We start from the raw sequence: 19,136 nt of genomic DNA, 5'->3' as shown, positions 1-19,136 counted from the left end.
GAACGTCAGAAAAGGAATGAAGAGGATGACCGACTTAAAAACGTGAATCTGAAGTTGTGACCTGTGAACATCACACAGATTCAGCAAAAAAACCGTCATGAGGGCTGGCCCCGTGGCTTAGCGGTTAAGTGTGCGCGCTCTGCTGCTGGCGGCCCGGGTTCGGATCCCAGGTGTGCACCGACGCACCGCTTCTCTGGCCATGCTGAGGCCGCGTCACACATACAGCAACTAGAAGGATGTGCAACTATGACATAGAACTCTCTACTGGGGCTTTGGGGGGAAAAATAAATAAATACAATTATAAAAAAAAAAAAAAACCGTCATGACCTGTGAATACCACACAGAGGATCAGCAAAACTGCGAGAACTACAGAGCAGTAGCTGGAAGTGACGCTAATGCCTTAAATTTTGATCACATCCCTCACTTAAGCTGAGAGTCTGATCAAAAGAGGAGAATCGTTACAAAAAGAAACAACAGATCCAAAATGGAGTCATTTGTGCTAAGCCCCATGTCAGCAAACCAAGACTTAATAGCTAACCTAACTGCAGTCTCAGCCTCTCCCAGGAATGTAACCTCTAACCAGTCAATCTGGAATTACCAGGCCAGCACTAGTGAAGTAATCTGCCTGATGATAGATCTTTGTTGCCTCCCAAAAGAAGGTGACCTTGCCTGAAACAGTCCACTCTTTTCTAGAAACTTCCTTTTTCTGCCCTCTTCTCCTATAAAAGCCTTCCATTTTGTATGGCTCCTTGGAGATCCTTCCTATCTGCTAAGATGGGATGCTGCCCAATTCATGAATCATTAAATAAAGCAGTTAGGGCCAGCCCCGTGGCTTAGAGGTTAAGTGCACGTGCTCTGCTACTGGCGGCCCGGGTTCGGATCCTGGGCGCGCACTGATGCACCGCTTCTGCGGCCATGCTGAGGCCGCGTCCCACATACAGCAACTAGGATGTACAACTATGACATACAACTATCTACTGGGGCTTTGGGGGCAAAAAAAGGAGGAGGATTGGCAATAGATGTTAGCTTAGAGCTGGTCTTCCTCAGCAAAAAGAGGAGGATTAGCATGGATGTTAGCTCAGGGCTGATCTTCCTCACAAAAAAAATAAATAAATTAAATAAAGCAGTTAGACCTTCAAATTAACTCAGTTAGACTTTGTTTTTCAATAAGGCCCCAGATGTGGGAGGGTGTTCTAGCAGTGTAGCTGACAAATAAGCAGGCATTCTTGAGGAAGTATTCTTGAGGAGGCAGGTGATGCATCCACACAGGCCCCACGATGCCTGGGGTGGCTTGGCTGTTTTATTGCCTGGTGTTGCTACTCCTGCTGGCCCTGCTGGAGGCTGTTCTGCTGGGGGCCGCCCTGCCCTTCTGGCAGCATGCTCCAGCATGGAACAAGATCTCCAGGGCACAGAAGTGGAGGGAGGTGGCGCTGCAGCAGATGGAGGCCCTGGCACAGGGCCTCCGGCAGCAGATGAGTGGACATCAACCCCTGAGGCTCCCAGCCTCAATCCCAAAAGGTGGATCTCACCTCAGGACAGGGCCCCTCCCATTGTCCCATCCCCTTCAGAAGACAGGGAGCCCAGGTAGGCAGTCTCCCACCCCAGGTCTCCCCACATTGGCTCCTCGTGTCGCTGTCCATTCCTCCTCCATCCACGTCCTTTGAGCCCCTTGAGGTCCGGGGCAGTGTGTTTCCTCTGTTCTCCCAGTGCCTGGCACATGGCTCAGTAACCTGGTGGGTGTTCACTTGGGTGATTTGTTGAAATAAAATAAACCAATGGAGGCAATTGGAGGCAGGAGGCCAGGCCTCTTTCAGCCCCTGCGCACCCCCAACCGCACTGAGACAAGAACCCTGGTCTAGTGTCCCTCCCATCCCCCACCCCATTGGGTTCTGCAAATGTTTGCTGAGCACCTGACAGACGCAAAGCACCGGGAGTCCCTAGAGGTGGGGGTCCTCCCAGGAGGCTATGTGTCTTAAAAGGGGGCTTTGACAGCTTGGATGGGGATATTTCAAGGCCTTGAGACAGTCATTGTGGCTTGGCTGGGATTTGCAGGTGAAGTGACTGAGCCATGGGTGTGTCAGCAAAGCCTGCCCAGAGTGGCAGAGAGAAGGGTGGGAAGGAGGGGCATGGAGACAAAATTACACTGTGCCTGGGGATTGCTGTGTGGCCTGGAGGATGTGACAGCCCCTTTCTGGGCCTTGGGTTCCCCAACTGCCCAAGGAGGGGTGGGCTCACAGTATCTTAGGGTCCCCATCTTTGGTTGATGGTGGCAGACTCCCTCTGGGGGCCCCGGGGGTGGGGTGGGGGACAGTGCCTGAGGTGCTGTGCCCATGCTCTGGAGCTCATGAGTGTCCTCTGCCGTCCACTGGATGGTGATTGATGGCCCCCATGGGCAGCTTCTCTGCCCATGCTGCTGCAGTTCCTGAGAATGTGTATTAATATTAATTGGGGCTAATTAGTTGGATAAATCAATCTGCCCCCAGAGAGCAGCTGCCCCTCCCTGGTTGATGAGGAGGAAATCTGGGCTACCGGGGTTGCCGTGGAGAATCAGCGTGATGGAGAGGACTCCTGCGCTTGTGGAGGCCCCGTCTGTGTGCAGTGGGGGGTTGAGTTTCCTTTCCTGCAAACACCAGGGCTGCTTGTGTGTGCCTCTTGCTAGTGTTTCATTGTGTGCTGGTTGAGTGTGTGTTTGGTTATGTGCCTGTGGTATGTGCACCTGGCTGGGTGTGTATGTGTTGTGTTACTGGTTAGAGTGTATGCAGCCAGATATGTGTGGCTGGTTTGGGTCTGAATGTTTGGTTGAGTGTGTACGTGTGTGGTCGTGTGTCTGATGTGTGAGGACGTCTGGTCCTGTGTGTGTTTGGGCGTCTGGTGGTATACCTGTGGGTGTCTGGGATATGGAGCTATTGGGCTGGGTCCCTGGTGGGGGCATGTGTGTCTGATTGGCTGGAGGAGTGGAAGGGGTTTGGAGTGAGGCCACCCGCGGTGTCTCCAGCCTCCCCTCAAGGCTACGGGCCTCTTGGCTCTCAGCGCCTTATTCTCTCCCCAACAAAGCTACACAGGTCTATCCTGGGCACCTTCCCAGTGCGGTCACTCCTCCGCCAGGGATACCCTCAAGGCCTCAGGTGTCCAGCTTTATGTCCCAGGGAAATGGCAGGCTGAGACACAGGTCAAACCCGTGCAGGGTTCAAACAAATCCAATTCAGTTCAGTTTAGCAAAATTTCACAGAGGGCTCCTCTGGGTCTTGCCTTCTGCTGGACCCTGAGGACAAATTCATTATAAGGATGAATCTGACATCTGACTCAGACTTGCCTTAAAGATGGTCCCAATCTGGGTGAGGTGTGGTGGAAACAGAGCTTTGCAAACCATGACAGGAGGCAGTTCAGCGGAGTGTGGTGAAGGCCAGATGCCCACCGGGCTATAGGACTTGGCAGAAGGGGTGATTTGTTCTGTTTTGGAGAGGGTCATGTGGTGACAGCTTCACAGAGAGGTGGTGCCGGAGCTGAGACTTGCAGGATGTGTAGGAGTTTTCCAAAACAAGGAAGGAACAAGAAAGGCAGTACCAGACAGAGAAAAGCCTGAGATAAGGCAGTGTTTCTATAGAACACATAGAAAACAGTATTCGGAGGATCCACTGGGGAGAGCAGACAAGCCACTCACGGCTGAAGGCTGCTGGCCAGGAGGCTCTGGGCACCTCAGGTGGAAACTGGCCATCATGAGAGTTGAGGGTTTTTATGATATTAAATTATTTTACAACCACTTTGGAAATATTAATAATAAATCAATTTACTAACAACTTTACTATATATTTTCTTTGATTTTCACACCATGATAGGAGGCAGCCCCACTTGAGCGTGGAGAAGACAAGATGTCCATGGGGCTACGGGACTTGGCAGGAGGGGGTGATTTGTTTTAAATTAAACCATATATTAAAACGGCTTAAAAGGGATATAAGTTGAGGCTCAATTCTTTCATCAAATTATTCTAATAATTTCCAAACAATTTGTTGATTTTTAAAAAACTGTGGGGACCTTTTGATGCGGCTATCGTTTTTGAAGATGTCTCTATCTTTCAAAGCTCTCCCAAGAGCTTCCCCTGGCCTCCTCTCCCCAGCTCCCAGAGAGGCTGCCATTTCACAAGTGGCCATATAAAGACAGCTACAGGGGAGCGCCAGCCTCGGGGCTTCAGACGGACACTGGGCACTTGCCCACAGGGGCGCCATCACGGGTGTCATCTCTCCAGGTGGATATGTAGGAATCGGGGCTGGCATGCAGTCTTGGTGGTGTGCCTGTGGCCCGGTGAGTGCTGGGATGGTCCCTGGCAAGGCCTACTGAGGGGTCGTTAGGGCTGGGGGGAGCAGGGCAAGGGATGGGCACAGGCTGGCTGTTCATAGTCCCTGAGGGAGTCAAAGGCTGTGCCTGGAGGGTCCCTGCTGGCCTGAGCATTAACCTTTTATTTGCTGGACTGTGAGGAGAGGGTGGAGTCCCAGGGGAGGGGCTAGGGGAACTGAGGCGGTGGGGTGCTCAGGAGAGTGGCTTTTTGCTAAGTGATTCAGAAGGATTTCAGTATTTTAGCTACGGTGCAGCTGTTCAAGTGCATTCTAGCTGAATGCCCGCCTGTCCTAGGGGATCTATGTCTGGGCCCTCCTGAAGGTCCTCATGGCACACAAGCTGGGAAGTTCTGAGCCGAGGCACCAAGATGGCAAAACGGCACAGCGAGTAGAGCAATTGGGCAGTGTGGCTAGAGCGGCAGGATGTTGGGGGGGCGCAGAGGAGGAGGAAGCTGGTGAGATGGGCCCACTGGGACCCGGGCAGGGGAACAGCTAGTGCAGTGCCTGGCACCCAGGAAATGCTTCATCAAAGAAGCTTCCTTCCCCCACCCCCCAAGATCCATTAGAAAATGGCAATGAAGATACAGAGGACCTGGGTTTAAGTCTCCCCATGGTTATAACCTTGGGCAAGAGAGTTAACTTCTCTGTGACTCAGTTGCCCTCATTGATGAAATGGATATGGTCATAAGAACGCTTATCCAAGGGTTTTTGTGAGGATTTAATGAGATGGTGCAGGCAAAGTACTCAACGTAGTTCCCAGCCACACAGTAAGTACTCAGGAAAAGTGACTATTGGTGTATCTACATATGACACATTACATGTTTATGGTGAAAGCCTTGTAAGCCATACTGAGGACAATGGTGTCGCAACTTTATTCTTGGGGCAATTGGGTCAAGATGGTCAGATTTAGTTTTATAAGATCTTAAAAGGATCACCCAGGCTATAGTGAAGAGATTGGGCTGGAGGCATAGAGACTAGAGCCAAGGAGGCTGGCGAGAAGGCTGCTGAGAAAACTGAGAGACAAAGAAGGTTCTAGGCAGAAAGGAGGCTGGAGAGGCAGAGGTGGGATATATGAAGGAGGCAGAACCACCTATCGGCAGTGTGTGTGGGTAAGAACATGGTCACTGGGGCTGGACTGCCTGGTATGGATCCAGGCTCTGCCACTTACTAGCTGTGTGTCCTTGGGCAAATAGCTCTCTGTGCCTCAGTGTTTTCTTCTTCTGAGAAAATAATATGATCTACCTCCTAGCGTTATTGTAAGGAGTAATATGAGCTGTTCTACGTAAAATGCTTGGAATGGGGCCTGGCACATATTAAGTGCTATAACACATCTTACTTGTGATTAAGTGTTAGCTATAATGACTATTATCAGAACTTGGCTGTGAGGGAGGGATGCAGGAGGATTCTGAGATTTATTGTTTTGGTGACACGAGTATCACCAATTGGAAATTTCATGAAGAAAAACAGCTTTGACAGAAAAATGATGAGTTCTGGGGTGTTTGTGGATATGTGGGTGGGTAAATGGGTCTGAGGCCTGGCAGGAGATAGGCCTGGGCTGGAGAAACAGGGTGATCTGGGCATCCTTACGACACATCTGGCCACTGAGGTCACCCAGAGAAGTGGGCAGATGGGGAGAGAGGAGGCCAAGCCCTGAGGAACACCAACATTTACAGGAGGGAAGAAGGGCAGAGGAAACTGAGAAGGAGCCACCAGAGGGCAGGAGGAAGCCAGGAGAGTTGAGGGCACAGAGAGTTTCCAGAAGTAAAGTGTCTAAGAGTCAGATGCTGCTGAGAAGGAGAGTAAGATGAGGACTGAGAAGAATCCAAGAGATTTAACAACCAAGAAGCCCCCAACCTCCCAGGGAAATCTCTTTGTCTCCCACCCCTCCCCTCCAGGACCAAGAAAAGCCCACCATGTTTTCTTCTCCCCCAACCCTCATGCCAGCTTGTAGGCACCAGGGGCTCAACTGGGGTTGAGGAGGATGAAGGGAAGACAACTTCGCCTTCCTGAATGCCTGCCGTGTGCTAGGTCATTGTCATGTCACACTTGCCCCTGACAGAATTCCTGAGGGGCTGGTGTCAGGCCTCCCCTCATGCCCTAAAGGACTGGGCTCAGAGCAACTGGGGGCCTTGTCTGTGGTCACCTCACATGGCTGACTCATGATTGACTTCCAGTCCTTTCCTCTCTGAGGAGATCCAGGCCATGGGAGGGGAAGGGATCCACCCCGGGTTCCCAGCTGAGTCGCGGTGTGGTCAAGGCTGGGTTCCAGCTCTCCTGCCACCCATGCTAGACTCTTGTCCTTCCCCAAGGTCAGACCAGTAGGGGTGGGGGGGCTGGATAGGAAGGAAAGGTCGGATGCTGGGGTGCCCCTTGAAGGCAAACCACACAGAGCTGAACTTCCTTATAGAGTCACTCCCGCTCCAGCTGTGTCCTTTCTGGGTAGCAACACGAGGGGCAGGCCCTCCTCTGTGCCAGGCCCTGGCTGGGCACTGGGGAGGCAGAGACACAAGGGAACATCTGTGCCCTGTAGGGCTTTCATGCCAACCTGGAGACAGACCAGGAAATGTTTCTAATGCTAAGGATGAGCATAGGGACATGTGCTGAGCACACAGATGTGTGTGCAATGCAGTGTGAGTGTGCGGGAGTGGGCCTGAGTGCATGAGCCTTTGTTCCTGCTCGTCCACCCCATTTCTGCGGGAGCCACACCCGGACCCCAAGCCCATCCCGGAGCTGCCTCTGGTGAAGCTGGTCCAGAAGCTGCCAGCTGAAGAGCTGAGTCTGGAGAGCGTCCTCTGTGGCTACTTAGAGGAGGTGGGGGTCAGGGCTCAGGATCCAAACCTGGGGCTCTGGGCTGGAGTGGGGGATGTCACCTGTCACTGTTCCACGGAGAGCAGCTGGGGGGGAGGTGTAACCCTGTGGTGCTGCAGCTAGCTTGGGAGGGGTCTCATGTCACAGTCATCTGTCACTTCTATTCTGCTGTCAGTCAGGCTGGGGTGCCTGAGTGCCCTATCCCTGGCCTTGCCCTGGGCTCTTTTTCTGGTCTCCCTCGATGTCGCTCAGGCACTGAAGGTGCACCAGGAGGTGAATCACCTGACGGATTTCCCGGGGGAATGTGAAGAGCAGCTGCAGGCACTGAAAAACCTCAAGAAGAGCGAGAGAGGCCTTCTCTATGGGGTGCCCATCAGCCACAAGGACACCTACGACTGCATGGTGAGCCCTGTGGTGTACATGCACATGTGTACATGTATATGCGTGTGCACACAGCCACTGGGCCTGTGAGCATCTGAGGGTGTGACATTGGGCAAGTTACTTAATCAAGGATACAGGGCTAGAAAGTGGCCAGCGGGGATCTGAACCCAGCAATCGGGTGCCCAAACGCAAACTCTTAACCACCAAGTTCTTCTAGAAGCCACCCAGGAACCCTCCTAACGGTGCAGCGCTTGTATCTCAGAGGGTATGAGAATGTATGTGACTGGGAGTGGAGTGGGGGTGAGAGTCTGTCCACTTGGTGATTCCGCCCTGACCCCCATGGACTGGAGTTAATGTCACTTCCCTGCTGGGCCATGACTCTACATGTGGCCCGGCTCAGTTCCTAGAGAAGCCAGCGGCCAAGGACCGGGTCATTGTGACAGTGCTCAAGGCCCAGGGATCTATTCCCTTCATTAAGACCAACATCCCCCAGACGCAGTTCAGGTCTCTGAAGTGGGCAGGCTGGGGCTAGGGCTGGAACTGGGCCCAGGGCTGAACCAGCAACTTAAAGTCCCGATTTAGGGCAAAGAGTGAGGTCGGGGCCGGTTATGCAGACCTCAAGGACCCAGGTTCTTGGGCAAGTCTTTTCTGCTCTCTGAGCCTCGGTTTCCTCATCTTATACTGTGTGGGTGGATTCCATGACCTCTAAAGGCCCTCAGGCTCCGAGGTTCTGAAAAGTTCCGTCTCTGTTTCTATCCCAGCTTCTCTCTCTAATTGTTCTTCTCCCCACCTATTCGCTCTCTTCCCCACTCAGCCTTTAGTCTGTCCATTTTGGTGAGGAACCTGTTCCCTTCTGACAGCAGAGCTGTGGGCTCCTTGGTCCTTATTCTAGGAGCCGTAGTTGGTGTCTGCTCTCAGCTTTGCCTTGCAGCAGCAGCCCCTCACCTCAGCCGGAGGTCTCAGCCCCAGGGAGGAGCTTCTGAGCTGAAGCGGCCCTGGGGCTGACTCCTGAAGATGGCCAGCCTCTATGGGGGGAGGGCAGTCTTCCTCATTTAAACTTCCATCGCCCAGCCCCTTTGCTTCTGCTTCCCTCAGCTTTGAAAGCAGCAACGCCATCTATGGACAGACTCTGAACCCTTTGAACTTAAAGAAGATCCCTGGGGGCTCCTCAGGGGGTGAGGGAGCTCTGCTGGCAGAAAGAGCTTCCATCCTGGGCATGGTTCCTGACACAGGTGGCAGTGCCTGCACATCAGCCAGCTGTTGTGGTGTCCATGGCCTCAGGTACTCATTGGTGGTAGTGGGGTAGACTCAGCCCAGCCTAGAGGAACCAAGGGGCTGGGAGTAGAGGGGCCTGCTCCACACATCAACTCTCATCCACTCAGCTCAGTCCTAAGGGAAGTGAGTGAAGGTAGGAGGGCTTCAAATAACTCCTGCCTCAGCCACAGCTCAACACACCATGACTGGTACAGGTGGCAGTGGAACAGACCTTCCACTCATTCACTAATTCATTCTTCTGTACATCTATCCATCTACGTACCCTTTCCCTTATTCATTCATCAATCCATCCGCCTATCCATATATCCATCCTTCATTCATTCCTCTACCTATGCAGTCATCATCCCAGTCTCTATCCATCAAACAATTTCACCATTCATCCACGACTTAGTTTATTTAACATATATTTATTGAGTGTTTACTCTGTGCCGGACACTGTACTAGGTACTTGGGATACATCAGTGAACAAAATGGACAAATATCCCAGCCCTTGAAAAACTTACACACATCCTTCCTTCCATTTGTTTATTCATTCATTCATCTCTCCATCCATCCACTCATCTAGCCATCCATCTATCAATCCATATTTGCCTCCATTCATCCATGCACCCATTCATCCATCCATATTTCTACTAATCTTTCCATTGATCTTGCATTCATCCATGCATCTACCATTCATCCACCCACCTTCAACCCCACTCTGAGTACCTACACTGTGGTGGCCCCTGTACTGGGGACACAGAGCAATCTCAGACCCAGACCCTGCCTCTGTTGTACTCTTAGACATCCAAATGGCTTAGTCAGAAAGTGATTGGGGCTCTAAGACAGGGTCAAAGCTTGTGGGAACTCACAGGATGAAGCTGACATTTTCTTCAACAGAGATTTATTAAAAGTCTAGACTTTAAACTTTCAGAGGCAGGGCAAGGGAAGGGAAGGCTTCTTGGAGGAGGCAGCATTGGAGCTTGGTTTTGAAGGATGAACATGCAGAGATGATGTGGCATCTAGAAGGCTGTAATTGTAAGCAGTTTACTTTGCCTGGAGCAATATGTGTGTGCAGAAGGGCTAGAAGGGGAAGCTTTGGAAGGAGTTGGTACTTTAGATCCTTGATGGCAGTCAAAGAGATCAGACTTTATGCTGTAGGCAGTAGAGAGTCATGGGAGGTTGAAGCAGCTCCTATTCCTGTGTGTTGGGCCTTGGAGGAGTGCATTGGCTGGGGGCTCAAGCCTCCTTTGTACCCTAGCCCTTCCCTTCAGGTGCTGAGCTGGGCCCTGTGTGGGTGGGGTTTTGCAGCTACTCTGGCATCGTCTCTGCTGTCAAGGGCAAGAAATCAGGTAAGCTCCCGTCTGTGCCTGTGGCCACACCCATTCAAAGACAAACCTATCAGCCTTTCTCCCAAGGATATTTCACTCAGCCCCTATCTCAGACAGAGCAACCCCACTGGTGATCAAGGCTTCTGGGAGAAGGGACTGCATGGCTCCCACCTGGCCTCCCCTAGTCCAGTGACTCTTGCCCCACTGAGAAGTGCTTCTTGCTATCTAGCTTTAATCTCTCCTGCTCTCTTGATGTTCTGCCCGAGATGAGATTCTCCCTTCAGGCACCAGAGCTGCTTTGGCTGGGCTACCGACTCCACCTGTCCTCAACCCCTGACCTGGGATGGCTCCAGGGCCTCTTCCTTTGGCCGTGGGCTCCATCCTATGAGGCCAGGCAGTGGGGGTCCCCAGAGCAGAAAGGATGAGAGATGTCTGCCTTCCTCCCCTTGATTTGTGCAGTGACCACAGTGGCTGGCCCCATGGCCCAGGATGTGGAGAGCCTGGTTCTGTGCCTGCGAGCCCTGCTGAGTGAAGACATGCACCGGCTGGACCCCACTGTGCCTCCCTGCCGTTCAGAGAGGAGGAGAGCTGGGTGGGGGAGCAGGCCTGGAGGGCTCCTTCCCCTCCTCTGCCCTCATTCCTCGTTGACCTGTCTGCTGCCTGACAATCCCCTGTGAAGACCTCCTTTCTCAGTCCAAGATGCAATGAGCAAGAAGCCCACATGCTCAGTCATGTTTGACTCCCACCCCTGCTGGATGCCAGCTGCTTTGGCCTCTCGACTACCTGGAGCCATAGCTGATATTTTCCCTGGAGATGGACTCCATCACCACATACCCAACACACACAGGCAGAACACTCAGCAGGAATGTGGCTTAGAGATCTTGGTGTCTAGTTAAGCTGGACTTCTAGGGAACCCTGGCCAAGTTGCATCTGTTCTCTGGGCCTCAGTCTCCCCATCAGGACAATAAAGAAGTTGGACTGGAAGATTGCTCCAGGCCCTTCCAGCTCTGGCTGTCCTCATTTATTCATTAATTCATTTGACAACATTTACTGGTACCTACTAGGTGCAGGCTCTGTGTAGTTTGTCCTAATGTCACTCTATAGAATGAGCATTGCTTTTCCCTCTTATAGGCGAGGAACTGAGGGGAAATGAAATGACTTGCCTATGATCATATAGCTAGTAACTGGCAGGGTTGGGCTTTGTACCTAGCCCCGTCTGGCTCCAGAACCCTCGCATAAGGAGAGTCTCTGTCTACCATTCAGCCAGTGTCTGTTCATCTGGTTCCCTACACACATCCCAGTACAATCAACCTGTGATCACTGTCTGTCTCCATCATTTGCGTCTGTTGATCTCTCCACCTTCATCTTCTCCTGACAGTTCTTTAGCTTACAGATATTTGTGTCTATTCATCTATATACTTACCTGACCACCAACTCAACTCCAACCATCCATTCATCCACCCACCTATCTATCCATTCAACCTTCTGCCCACCCACTCATTCACCATCTCATCCATACACCCATCCACTCATTCATGAATCTATCTACTATCTGTCTACCTATCCACCCCAACCACCCAGTCTCTCATGTCCTCATCCATTTATTTTTCTTCCAGGGGTTTCTCCAGAGGACCTAGAGCTTGGAAAGTATATAAGGAGACTCCAAAGGGCTCTTGGGGAGCCCCTGTGGATTCCCCCGGGTGAGGACAGCTGTGGCCCAAGGCCCCAGCCTACAAGTCTGGCTCATGGAGAGAGTGAGCCTACCTTGTCCCCAGCCCAATCTCCCCTCAGAGCCCCACCCAGCCCCTGTTGCCCCCAGGTATATTCCAGTAACGGGCCCCTTCAAATTGGCTTCTATGAATCAGACAGCTTCACCCAGCCATCTCTGAGCACGGCCAGGGCTGTGAGGCTTACCTCCAGGCTGCTCCAGGATGCAGGACACCAGGGTAGGCTTACTTAACCCTGGGAAGGGAAGGAGTCCAACTGGTGAGGATGCTGGGCTGGGTCATTCTTGGAAAGAAAGGAAGTTATATCTGAGTTTGGGCTGTGACATCATTGCGTTTCCTCTAAGCTTCCTGGAGAAGACTGATGGGGTGGAAGTCAGGGCAGGCTGGGCCCACCCTGTGAGTAAGGCATCAAGATTTTGTGCCTTCCCGCCTCAGTGGTGGGGACTCAGGGACTCACTCCTACAGCTCCTACGGCCTGGGTTTCTGTTGCCTCCATCAAATGGCTGCGGGAGCTCTCTGTCCTCAAAATCACCCTCTCCCTTGTCCCCAAGCCCCCCACCCCTGGTGGCTTGTCCTGGCTCTGCCTCCCCTTTGAGAATTGCTATTGGCCACACATGTACTGTGTGATCTTGGGCCAGTCTCTTAACCCCGCTGAGCCTCAGTTTTCTACCAGATGGGCGGCTGTGAAGACTAACTAAGCTCACCGATGTAAAGCTCTTGGTGAGCCTGGGGCTGGACCCCAGTGAAGCAGGCAGGAAAGGAAGACTCCTGAACTCCGCCATATCTTGGTGTGGGGTGAACGAGTGGGCATGGCAGCACAGGGCCAGCCACACAGGCCTCCCCGCCCTGCTGAGCAGCTGAGGTGGACAGAGACGAGCCGTCATGTGGGATCTGCCCTTCAAATTCTGGGGAGGGACACCGAGAGAAAACAGCATAGCGGGGGAGGAGCTCCAGGCCCTGACTCAGCCTCTGTCCCCCAGGTCATCCCCTTCTCCATCCCCCGCCTCCAGTATGCTCTGGAACACCTGCTCATGGGGGTCTGTATGCAGACGGAGGGGCCACCGTTCTGCAGAAGCTGTATGTTTGTGGGGACTCAGACACGGGAGATGGTAGAAATGGGATGGGGGAGGGGGCTGGAGGCAACCTTAGCCCTGGGGGGACCTGTGGGCCTGGGCTGGTGGGATGCCTCTGGCTAATTGTGTGACCTTAAGCAGCAAGTCACCCATCAGGCCCCGTCTTCAGGATGCACCTGTTCCAGGGATGGTGGTGGTGGGAACAGAAGTGTTTCTTTGGGTCTGACCTCCCTCTGCGGCTTATGTTTGGAGAGTGTGGGAGCCAGCCGAGGGCTGAAAGGCTGTAACTGACCAGATATGTGACTGTGGTTTCTCAGTGAGGGGGACATTGTGGACCCCTGCATAAAGGGGTGTCAGCCAGCTCCACCTGCCGGACCTACTCAAGTGTTTCTTGGCCTGGATCCTGAAGTACATAGTGAGTGTGGGCCCAGGGTGGGGAGGGATTCAGAGTCGGAGGGACACAGAGAGAAGAAGGGGCTCAGAAAGGGGAGGAGGGCTCACACGGGGGTAGGGCAGGGCCAGAGAGGAGGATGAGGCCCAGAGAATGGTGGTGGCTCAGAGATGGGTTAAAGAGGAAAAGGAACTGAAAGAGAAGGACGGGGGCTTCAGAGAGGCCCTGAGAGGGGGAGGGCATCTCAGAGAGAGGAAGAAGTTTCAGAGAGAGGGAAGGGGATTTAGAGAGGGCGGGGAGGCTGAGAAGGGGCTCCGGGCTTGGTGAGGTGGTGGGGGCTTGGGGAGGAGCAGAGGGCTCCATGTCAGTGTGCCAAGCAGTATCACTCTTCCTGGACCCCTGTCCTGGGCAGGCTGGTGTTGCCCTGCAGTTCTGAAGTTGGTTTCCCCTCTCTCCCCACCTCTAGGAGCCCTGAGCCAGCCAGAATTTGGAAGAGATTCATGGAGTGGGATGAGTGACCAAGTCTCCTTAGGTCCAGCTCACAAGAGTTTTCCATGGGGTGGTAGGAATTGAGTGAGGGGCATGTGGCTAGAGTTGGTGTCCACTGGGGGTGAGGGCTATTTAGACTTTGGGATTTAATTAGGGTTTTAGGATCATGCCTGACATTGGGTTAAATTTAGACTTTTGAGTGGGGTTGGGATTGGGGCTGGTTTGGGGCTGGGGTTTGATTTGGAGTTAAGCTGTGAGTTCAGGCTAGGATTGGGTTAGGTTGGGGTAAAGGTTGGGCCTGAGTCGAGGTTAGATTTGGGCTGGGGGTGAGTTTAAGACTGGGGCTGGGGTTGGAGTTGGTTTGAGTTGGGGTTGGGTTAAGGTTGGGATTGAGGTGGGGATGTGGTTGGGGAGGATTCTGGTTTGGGCTTGGGTTTGCTGTTGGGCTTGGCCTGGTGGGGTTTGGAGTTGAGCTGCTGGTTGGAATTGGGGCTGGAGTAGCCAGAGGGCTGACCTGGGCCCTCACAGGTTGGGGGAAGGAAACTGTGGTTCTAGGGGGAGCCTGTCAGTCCCTGTGGCTGGTAGGGGGGCCACTGACCAGAGGACGTATACTCTTGGGAACATTGGACAGGCAAGGTGTCTTGACCAGGGGACAATACATGATGTTGTTTCCAGCCCTTCAGCTGATTTGCAGCCTGCATCGAGGCCAGGCCCTGCCTCTTGGGTGTCAGGTCCCCTTTGTATAAAAAGGGGTCCTCCCGTGCTGACCTTTAGACTTCTCAGAGTCTTCCTCATTCCCCAGGACCCCCAAGAAACTGGGGGAGCAGCACACAGCACTGGAGATGATGTGAGCCTGGGAAGACCTCAAGGGACTGCCAGGGCAGGGGCAGCAGAGTCCTCAGTGGTGACACGAGTGGCCAGACAGGGTGTAGAGTTCTGTCCTGGCCTGCAGAGGAGGCCCGGCTGGACCTGGATGGAGAGGCCTGGTGAACTAGGAGGTTAATCTAGTCGATCTCCCTAGGGCCAGGACAACACGTTGTCCCCAAATCACTGCAGCCTGAGACTCCCCTTCCTATCCCTTCACCTTGGCTCTGGGGAAGACTCTGCCCCTCCCCGGATATCTCAGTCTGCATCTCCTAGTCTGGGAAGTCTTCCTGGCCTCTAACTGGACTTGGCCTGGCAGCACCCGACCTTGTCCTGCAAACAGTGACTTCTGCCAGTCTTATCTCTCCGGCCTCCCACCGTCCCGACAGGAAAATCAGCAAGAGTTCATAGCCAAGTGGCAGTCCCTGGATCTGGACGCGCTGCTGGCACTGGCTCCGGACCCTGCCTTTTACACAGGCTATTCTGCCAAAGCACTAGGTGAGAGGGCACTGGGTCTTGGTGGGGCTGAGACTGGGGGTCCAGGACTTCTGAGTCCTGCCACAACCTTTATGGCCTTGACCTCTTCTCCATTCACTACTTTTTTTGAATTTCTTTTTCTTTCTTTTTTTTTTTTTTGTGAGGAAGATCAGCCCTGAGCTAACATCTGATGCCAATCTTCCTCTTTTTGCTGAGGAAGATTGGCCCTGGGCTAACATCCATGCCCATCTTCCTCTACTTTATATGGGATGCTGCCACGGCATGGCGTGACAAGCGGTGCATCAGTGCGCGCCTGGGATCCGAACCCGTGAACCCTCGGCCGCCACAGTGGAGCCCGCGCACTTAACCGCTATGACACTGGGCCGGCCACTTTTGAATTTCTTAAATTGAGATACAAGTCAGATAACACAAATTCACCATTTTAAAGGGTACAATTTAGTGGTTTTTAGTATATTCAGAAAGTTGTGAAACCACCACTACTATCTAATTCTAGAACATTTCCGTCACCCTGAAAAGAAACCCTGTAGCTGTTAGCAGACAGTCCCAATTTCCATTCATTTTTTATATGAACTTTATTGAAGTATAATTTACATGCAATAAAATTCACCAATTTTCAGAGTGTAATTTGATGAATTTTAACAAATATATATAGTTGTATCACCACCCCATAATCAAAATATAGAATATTTCCATCACCCGCCAAAGTTCCCTCAGGTCCTTTTGCAGCCCCCCTCTCCCTCCCCCTCCCCCTGGCACCCACTGATCTATCTGTCATGATAGTTTTGCCTTTTCTAGGATTTCATACAAATGGAATCATAAGGTATGCAGCTTTTACGTCTAGCTTCTTTCACTTAGCACATCCATTCACTTTTAAGATGCTTTCTGCTGCCCCACTTTAAAAGGTGTCTTTGGCCCAGCCCCCCTGAAATGCAGGCCTCAGCACAGGGCGGGGTCGGAGGCATCACTGGGTCCCATGCCCAGCATAGGTGGAGGACTCAGAGGTGATGTCACCGCAGAATGAAAACCTGCCTCAAGCCTAGCCTCCTCTCCCCTGGGCCCCACAGTGGCTGCCCAAAGGGGCATCCCCGCCCCTGGCTCTGCTTGGATGTCCTCCGGTGACATCCCTGCCCCTTCTTTGATGCTTGCTCCCTGCACATAGGTGGCTGCTGCTGAGGAGCTGTTGCACTGCACACCCCAGCCATATTGGAGCCCAGTGCACTGGGGGGCATGGGCTGAATCCTCTGCCACCCATTAGCTAGCTGTGTAGCCTGTGACAAGCCACCTAACCTGTCTGCCACCTGGAGTTCCTCATTTGTACACAAGGAATAGCAATCCCAACCTCACCGGGGTGGAGAGGATTTGGAGAATCAGCAGTGTAGAGCAGCTAGCACAGTGCCTGGCACTGAGTAAGGCTTCGATGATGCTGACTCTCCTTCCCTCCACTGGGGGGAGGGCCAGAGGCCGTTTAGGTCCACTCAGGCACTGAACCTGCTATTCCAAGCTCAGAGGGCTGCAGTTTCGAGAAGGACCCCAAGGGGGCGCTCCCCACACATTCTTCCTCACCTGAGTCTTTCCCAGCTGATAATTTCCTGGGCTTACCTGGATCTTCCTGCAGGGAGCTCCTCCCGCACGGGCCTGTACAACATCCTGCACTCCCCTGTTGGCGTGGTGCCGGTCACCACCGTGACGCTACAGGACGAGGAGGAACTGGCCTTCTACAAGGGGTACTTCAGAGAGAGTGCCAACAAAAGTTTCCAGGAGGTCAGTTTCCCTCTCCGTGCCTCTCCCCCAGGGCACAAACCAGGATCAATTCTTGCCTCAGTCCCCACTGGGGAGGGTGGGTGGGGCTGGTCATTCCTAGTGTTTGTCCTTTATCACTTTTTTATTTTTTTATTTTTTTTTTGTGAGGAAGATCAGCCCTGAGCTAACATCCATGCTAATCCTCCTCTTTTTGCTGAGGAAGACCGGCTCTGAGCTAACATCTATTGCCAATCCTCCTCCTTTTTTTCCCCAAAGCCCCAGTAGATAGTTGTATGTCATAGTTGCACATCCTTCTAGTTGCTGTATGTGGGACGCGGCCTCAGCATGGCCAGAGGAGCGGTGCGACGGTGCGCGCCCGGGATCCGAACCTGGGCCGCCAGCAGCGGAGCACGCGCATTTAACTGCTAAGCCACGGGGGCTGGCCCTGTCCTTAATCACTTCTGCTGTGGTTTCACCCCATCCCTGAGGACACACCATTTGACCTCCAAATCAGCCTTTGTCCTTGTCAGAGGAGAATGCTTTGCAAAACCAGTGCTCTCCTTGACAGTTCTGTAGGGAAAGTTGATCCCAGAGGCAGGGAAGGTGGAGCAGGGGAAAGGCCCCTGGTTAGGTGCTTACTGTGTAGCTGGACTAGACACTGCCCCTCTCTGGGCCTCCGTTTCTTCTCCAGGAAAATGGGAATTCAAACATCTACCTTGCAGGGTTGTGCCAAAGGTTAAACCAAAAAAGAGTGAAGCAATTAGCATAATGCTTTGTATGTAGAAGCCTTCAAGAAATGCTACTATTACTAATTCAGAGGTGGCTTCACAAAAGGAAATATTTCCACGGGCCTATTTAATGCATGGTCTAAAATAACAACCCTGACTTGGGTGAGAGAGGGAAATAGAGAGGCAGAGACTGACTCACAAGTATGCATGTGTCTGAGTCAGACATTAAGTAACTTACTTTTTCTGGAAATTGATTTTAGTGCTAGAGTTACCCAGTGGAACTGCTGACCTGAATTCTGAGAAAATAACAATCATGATATTATCTAATGTGTTTTGAGCTCTTACTCTGTTCCAAGAGCTGTTTAAAAGTGCTGTATATATATTAAATCATTAAATCCCATAACTGTCCTGTGAGGTTTTGCAAATGAGGAAATGGAGGCACAGACAGATTAAGGGACTTGACCAAAGCCACATAGCCAGTTGAAGTAGAGGAGCCACGAATTGAAGCCATGTGACCTGGCTCAAGAGACAAAGGCAAACAAGGACTTATATGATATCATCATAAAGCAATGAAAACATGTTTGAATTCTTACAAGTATGTCTGGATTTCATGGCAGGGACTCAGGCTCGGCCCCCATGTTCGTGGGCCTGTGTTGGGGGTCAAGGCACCCCTTTCACTACACAAGTGTAACCAGGCTCTGGATCAGGGAATTGCACACTCTTCTTTCCTTGCTGAGAACGTTGGGTGGATACTCAGTTTTATATTTCATCATTATAGTCAGCCCTCTGGACAGGGAGCAAGTTTTACATCTTAACCCTGGAGAATCGTAGACAAAATCAGAATAGTTTTTCCAAGTTTCACTGAGAGCTGAGGAAGCCTGGGACTCTGAGATCCAGGACAGCTCTACCTTAGTATAGATTGGGGATGAGATATCTGGATTAATGCATACCTGCGGGTGGTGAGGAAGGTGCCTGTGAGCAGGAAGCAGGCTGAGTCCACAGACCCTCTCTCTGTGGGAGGCTGTGGGAGGATCTGTGGGACTTCCGGTGGCTGTGTGGTGCATCGCTTTGCCGTGGGAAGAAGAGCTATGTCTCCAGTCCATGGAGGTGGAGACCTTGGCAAAGAACCAGAGGGGACCCAAGTGACAGGCCACTCCTTCTCCTGGAGGCCTTCTTAGATCCTCATCCAAGTCTACTTCCTTCCTTCTCATGAATACCATATCTGACTCATGCCTCCTCCTCCCAGAAGCCCACCGGATTCCTTTTCTTTGTAGTCCCTCCTTCTGAGTGCTCAATTCATGAACTCCTCAGATCAGCCCAAGATGGGGAGCAGGAGGAAGGGCTCAATAAACATTTTCTGACTGGCTGGCCTCATGATCTCTGGTCTAGGTGTGGCTGTAGCCTCCTGGTGGCCTTCTGCCTCCAGCTGCTCTCCTCCAGCTCAGTCCCCAGATGCTATTCCAGACTGCAGCAGAAGGGAAAGAACCCCAAATTGAGAGGCTGGAGACCTGTGTCCAAGTC

General features: G+C 52.4%; 1 pseudogene; it reads left to right on the top strand.

Annotated features, from left to right (window-relative positions):
• The first annotated feature begins 1,277 nt into the window (after positions 1–1,277).
• LOC147914057 (vitamin D3 hydroxylase-associated protein-like) lies at positions 1,278–18,761 on the top strand (annotated as a pseudogene).
• Positions 18,762–19,136: the final 375 nt, after the last annotated feature.

The sequence above is a fragment of the Ceratotherium simum genome, chromosome 22 (genome assembly GCF_057802395.1).
Source record: "Ceratotherium simum simum isolate JZ-2026a chromosome 22, ASM5780239v1, whole genome shotgun sequence".
Taxonomy (NCBI): Eukaryota; Metazoa; Chordata; class Mammalia; order Perissodactyla; family Rhinocerotidae; genus Ceratotherium; species Ceratotherium simum.
Note: the sequence above shows the minus strand (reverse complement) of the source record. Positions and strands in the feature narration are given on the sequence as shown.